This window comes from Pleurodeles waltl, chromosome 4_1 (assembly GCF_031143425.1).
Source record: "Pleurodeles waltl isolate 20211129_DDA chromosome 4_1, aPleWal1.hap1.20221129, whole genome shotgun sequence".
Classification (NCBI taxonomy): Eukaryota; Metazoa; Chordata; class Amphibia; order Caudata; family Salamandridae; genus Pleurodeles; species Pleurodeles waltl.
The window spans coordinates 56,962,708-56,969,785 of NC_090442.1; positions in this window are offsets into that span (position 1 = coordinate 56,962,708).

Below are 7,078 nucleotides of genomic sequence, written 5' to 3' on the forward strand. Positions count from 1 at the left end.
GCACATAAAGGAGATATGTGTGGAATTTGGTCTCCTTCAGAAGGACCTGCGAAAACTGGCTTCCCGGTTCACCAACACAGAACGTAATATCACAGAGATGGTACCACAGCTGAAGACCCAAATACAGACCACCCAAGACCTTCTGGACAAAGTGCACTTGTTAGGTACATGCTGAGTCATGCCAGGCTAACGCCAAGTGAAGCATGCCAATGAAACTCATGACCAGGTTGTGACCCTGCCATTAGCAGACTACCTGTAAAAACCAAAGACCACGGGCCAGCCCATCCACTTCTTTCTTCAACACTGTAGGCGGCTTTTTAATCAGTCTGCTCCACACTATTAACGAGGGCTTCCTGAGGCACCGTACTGCAGTATCTCTCAGATTGCCAGCCTAACTCTAGCAAATACACAGCTCGAATCCACTCATAAGGAGACAAACCTTGATAACTGCTTGTTTGGTGGTCCCCTACAAGAACAGAAATCACCCTGCCTACAGGCTGGATATTACAATTGCAATCTGCCATTCTTCAGTATGTATCACTCTGACCTACACAGCTAACTGGCCACCCCTATAATAGCTGTCGCCTATTTAGTGTAATAGACCAGGCATCCCCACTATATACTAGATCAGCCTAATAGTCTGTATTGATTGACTCTTATGGAGCACCTGTTTGCGACCCTATCATCCTTCGTTCTAGGTCCATGCCTCCTAGCTTACAACAAACTACTAAACATAAACCTCTCTTCAAGGGTCCAAGTGGGCTGCCTAATATTGCCCCCCTTTCCTGTTGGTCGTGGTTAAACAGGGTTGTCCCATCTCCCCAATCCTGTTCTCCAGATCCATGTAGCCAATGGCGCACTGCCTCAGTTGGAAGAGCCCTGTTTGTGTGTGTGTGTGTTTGGGGGGGGGGATGGAGGAGGAGGGGGAGGGGGGAGGAGGGATACAGCTGCACGGAGGAACTTAGTGTTCCTTTACGCAAATTATGTTCTACTTTACATCTGAGACATGAAAATCGACACCTCCTGTTTGACATCTGCCTTTCAGGACTTCGAAGCGGTGACTGGGCTCCAAGTTAACTAGGGAAAATTCTATACTTTCTTGTTCCGAGGTGAAACCCCACACCGCCAGCATTGCCCCTAAACCCTTAGCTTGGAAGTCCACAGCCTTCCGTTACCTGGGGTTCCACTTCACCACTTGCAGGAAGACAAATTCGAGGGCAACTCTGTCAGCAGCTCCCCAGAGCCCTCACCAGCAAGATTGCATTCTCAAAGATGATAATCCTTCCCCAATTGCAGTATTTTGTCAACGTACCAGCCTTTCCACCATACCACTTCTGTGATCTAGATCATTTGATGGGGGATACAATCTGGAATGTTGGGTTGACAGTGGTTCAGGGAGGTTTGAGGGGACCCATGTTTCGAGTCTTACTACCTGGTGGCACAGCTTGATTGGGTGGCTCGATGGCTGGTGGGCAAAAACACATTCAAGATCACCACTGATGATGCCCTGCTCCTTTCCTGGATGGTTGCCGTGGAAATGTCTAACCAGAAACTTTCGCCTAACAAACAAACCAGATTGCTCCATATGCCCCTAACATTGCAATACAGGGCCTCACCAGCGTGTAGGGCTCATTAACAAGAGAGCAGCTACCAGACTGGCAGGCACACTCATTTGACACAGTGGAAGACCTCTTCTGGGACGGCCAGCTTTTGACCAGGACTATGCCATCTCCCAGGACAATTCATCACATACTGATGCCTGCTGCCTCAATGGACTCCCTATGGTAAATCCTTACAGAAAAAACTAGACACAAAGTTGTTTGTACAATATATCAAATGGTACACGGGTGACATCTTATCATTTGGCTTTGTAAAGCCATTGGAACACTTCGACATACCCCTGATGCAACTTAGGCAGTTCTGTACGGAGAACCACAGGAGGCATTTTCATGATCATCAATGTGCCAGGGCCCTGGAATCACATAAGATGGTAAGACATAAAGCATGCTACAAGAATAACCAATAAGTGCTTCTACATAAGGGCTACCTCAACCCCTCCCCCCCCCCTTAACAGAATATTCCTAGTGGCACACCTCACCTGCCTGAGATGCTCTTTCCCAGTGGTGCACCTTCAACACATGCTCTAGTCCTGCTCCACATTGGCACACTTTTGGGACAGGCTGCATAGCACTTTGGCCACAGTCCCATAACTTAATGCACTGAAAAAATGGGACGCCACCGCACTAGGATTATTCCCATTGATGGAACCAACACAAAGTACAAGCCAAATTTGCTAAGCTGGCCCTCTTATTGGCCAAATGCCTCCTCTCTTTGTATTGAAAGGCCCCGCAACCGCGTCGCAGGCCCATGGCAATTGGCAGTGTCCTGCTAGGATGAGGCAGATAGGCTTGCACTACACTGTTTGTAGGCCGGCTGTATCAGACAGTGCCCCATCGCAGCAGCATGGGATGTGATGTTGCTACAATATAAGGCCCTTACAGCAGGTGCTTCCCCTTGAAAAACCCATAACTCACTAAACCACAGCCTTACCCAATGACAAAGTGGAACCTTACCCATGCCAACGGGAGGCCCCATATTGATGAAAGCATCACGATTTCATCAGTTTACCCACACAACACCTCTCAATTCCCCAGTCAGATGAGAACTTCTCTTGCAATGCCCCTATGCAGGTGTACACATCACAAAGGAGAACCGCCACATTTCTCCTCAATCCACCCATCCCCTCCTGTTAAAGCAACCTCTCATGTAACTACCCTTTATGTGCTCACTGTCACCAGGAACTTCATACAATTAAGAGGCCTGAAGGACAACCGACACATGGCCAAAGTTTGCCTTTCTGCTCCCAATTAGAGAGTTCAGCTCTTTTCCAAATAATTATTTCTGTTTATTTCCCAACACAGCACTTATTACATACAGCGTAACTCCGAGTGCTCCTGAATTCCTTGACCAGCAGCCTTCCACCATAGTTACCCGCCCTCAAATTGCAAATCGTACCAGGCAATTTCCACTGCCCCAACCAGACAGCCCTCACAATGCAGTGCACATGATACCCCAAGCTGGAGTACGGCCACCCTCGAGTGACGTTCCCATGCACACGAGGGTGCAAGGTACCTACATAGCTGATAGCTATATATTGCATGATGTAATTCACTGCCAAATTTCCTTTTCCACTGTATAAACTATGTGTAATGTGTTGTTTGTCGCTGTACTGGCATATTGTCTGTGATGGCCCAGAGTATTTCTACGGTGGCCCAGCAAGCGTCCGTATGCCAAGAAATGACCTGCTGGAAGGGCATGTTCCTCCTGTAAGCATTTATAAGAAAATAATGTACCCCCCTGATACAAAGCAACTAGTGTACTTATGCCTGCCTCTACCCAGGCCCTCGTGCCCACGCTACCAAACATTTTGCTGAATGAGGTTATGTAGCTCAGTGGTATCTCAAGCAAAGAATCTGCGTGATGTATCGCAAGCTCTGATTAAAACTCTCATGTGATCAGCAATAATCCATTAGCATCATGTGAAAGCCTGTCCTGGGGGAGGAAGATCTGCTAGACCACAAAGTGTGCTCGGGCTGCTGTGGGAGATTCAAGTTCTTCTGTGTGATGGCCTGACAACCAACTTGCCGACCAATGCACCTGGGCCGCCAACTAGTAATGTTCAAAATCTGGAGCCCCAAATACCCCTTAGTCTAGGGACAACTGTAGTTTACGGAGTGCAATGTGGCAACTCCCCTTGTTTTGAATGAAACTCCTTATGGCCAAGTGTAATGGATGGGATGTGCCTCTGGGTGACACAGACCAGGAGGTTATAGGAAAAGTAAAGTAGCAGAGGGAGCATTACCATTTTAGATAGGGACACTCTACCTTGCAAAGTGCTCCAAAAAGCCATGTGGGGATGCGAGTTGCTATGCTTCTTATAAGGTTGTCATCTATTAGATACTTGGTCTCGTGATAGATGTTTATGCCAAGGTATCAAAACGTGCGGGGCTCCTAACACAAAGGATTGGAATCCACAATGAAATGCTGCTGGGGACAGTTCGGGTGCAGCATAAACAGGCATGATTTGGCACAGGTCACCCCCAGGCCAGAAGCAACATGAAACTCCAGGGGTATGTCTTGGATATCAGCTATGCCCTACTGTATGTTTCGGATGTAGAATAATGCATCATCTGCATATAACAAGACTACATGGATCTCCCCAGACAATGGGATATTCCAGGAACGCCCCTGCTGTTGGAGCCTCAGGGATAAGGGCTCCATTGCGAGGCCAAAGAGCAGAGGGGACAGCGGACAGACTTGCCACATTCCTCTGCTCACTCATAAACAGGGGAAGATACACTGGCCAATATTCACCCGCACTGTGCGTTCAATGTATATGAGTAAAATTAACGCATCTAGTCATCCCTTGATGCCAAAAGTAGTCATGGTCAAAAACGGGCAATTTCAATCCACTATATCAAATGCTTCATGCAAGTCCAGCACCAAGCATGCAGCAAATGGCCACTGGACCAGAGGAAGCTTCATTACCCTGTGCAGAAGGTGTATATTTAAAGTGGTGGTGGACCTACCTGTGTGCACCAGACGTGGCATGTGTTCACACAGCCTGCCCGCTATAACCTTGTTCAGGATTTTATAATCAGACCTCAACATAGAATGCGGGTATTAAGAGCTAAGCTCCATGGGGTCTTTCACAGGCTTGGAAAAGGATACTAAGATTTGCGGAGGGTGGGCAGAAGTCAACCGTCCGTTTGGAACTCTTGTTAAGGTTTGAGGAGTTTCAGGGTTAAAAGGTGCTTGTAGGCTTTGTAGAATTAGATTTGGAATCCATACCCAGTGTTTTATGAGTTGCTGTGCCCCGCCTGACACCGTCTCTTTCTCTCATGAAAGTGGTGCGTTAAGATCTTCCCTATCTAGTGGACGACGGACTACTAAGTTGACAGACGCAAGAAAGTGACATATTGCAACCTGACTGTCCATAATAGAGGGTCATATGCGGTCTGATAATGCATAGTAAATGCCTTGTGAATCTGACTGATTTGTGACAATTGCTGGTGAATCCCTGATTATCGTGATCTGTGTGGGCAGGTTCATGCTGCGTAGGAGCCAGGACAATAAACATCTGCATACTGCTTCGCTTGGTACGCACGGATGTCGAGGTGTTGTAGTTGCTCACTCATTTGAGCATGTCTATGCAGTGCCTTAATCATTGCACCCAGCATTGTACAGTCAGCTTGGGCCGTAGTTTGCAGTGCACCCAGGGATGTCTAAATACAGGACATGTCACTGTGTGGGCCTGCCTTCACCCCTACAACCGCATGGATGCAGTGACCTCTGAGGATAACTTTCATCGCTTCCCAGTCAATTACCTTGGACACAGATGTTCCCCAGTTGTCGAGTATGCTATGGGAGAGTGTCTCTGCTGTTGTGTCACAGAATACCTTATCTCCAAGCATGGTGGGCTGTAAATGCCTAGTGGGAACCTGTGACTATGACACACCCCACTAAAACTGTACCTGGAGGGGATTAAGGTTGGAATAGGTCTTCCCCCAGATATTCTGCCCTTGATGCCAATAGCCTAGTAGCTGTGACACAGAGTATCTAATCGAATCGGATACGCAAAGCATGTGGGTGGGGGTGGGGAGCGGGAGAATTAAAGGAACATTCCCTAGAGTCTGAATTCAGCAATCTCCTTCAGTCCAACAAAGTCCAGTGTTGAAACCTACACCGGGGAGTATGGGAGTTGTAGGTGGGATCAATCACGCTGTGGGTCAACTACACACCTAAAGTCAATGATACAGGGGATGTGGGCCCATTTAGTGAATATGGAGAACAAACGTGAGAAGTAGGCCTGCTATGTTGAATGGAGGGCCCTAAATGCTTCCTAACAAGACCGTCCTCCCATCTAGTTGCCCCTCGACCAGCATGGGACCGCCCTTCAGGTCAATTTTGATTACTGTGAGCCTGAAGAGAACACCTGGTCTAAGCAAGATTATGGCTCTGCAAGCAAAGCCAGACTATGTGGTACAAAACATTTCCTTCTACAGCATTTTTTAAAACGGGAACCCTCCTCTCCCATGATATGAGTCTCTTATAGCAGTGCAATTTGAACACCCCATCACCTAAGATACTGCTGAACCGCATGTCTGTTACGTGTGGAGCCCATACCATGGACATTCTACCTGATTATGCTAAGTTTAGACATGTCAGTATCCTAAGTGGGGAGAGTGTGGGCTCTGTAGCGGATCATAAGCCACATCATCACAGTTATACAAAACTGTAAAAAAAAAAAATCCCTACCGTGGACAGCCCTCAAACATTATGATCACCTAAACAGTAAAAAAAAAAAAAAAAAAGGCCCATGGATGAAAAGGTCCTGCATGTTACCAGCATGCATCATGTTTGCTAGGCAAGGGGGGTAGCCAGGCTGTCTTCAGTTTCCACAGTGTGTAAGCAGTCTGCAGTTCTACTCTCTCTGGGTCAGTTGGGACGACCTGTTACTACAATCTGATGAATACTGATTACTTCACCTGAGGTTCTTGTTGTGATATAAGCTCCTCTGCTGTTTCCTTTGTCAGCTCCTGCAGGGTTGCTGAGACCATGCTTTGACATCGGCTATGCCATCGTCTGAACAGTAAACAAGGGGTGAATGCAGTCTGCCCACAATGTAACCTCCAACCTCAAGTCTGGGTTTGTCCCTCCTTTGCCTGTTCTGGGGTAGATGCCCCTTTATATCCAGCACAACCATGTTTGCGTGCCCAGTGCTTCTGGCGATGCGATGTTTGTGCCTCATGTTGTCGGCATGGCAGTGAAGGGAAAGCGGATGTCTCAACCCAGTCCCAGGCATCCATGGGCTTGGTAAAGCAGTAACTTTTAATTCAAACCATGGCCTTCAGTTTAACTTGAAAAAGGAGGGAATAGTGGAGGTCAGCCTGCCTCAATCTGCACGTCACCCCCAAAAAGGGAGCCCTGCGGCACTGCACTGATATAATCCGGGAAGAGGAATACTGGCATTTTTGTAACGGAATGGCTTTGCTGTTCTAGCTGAGAGCCTGTGCAC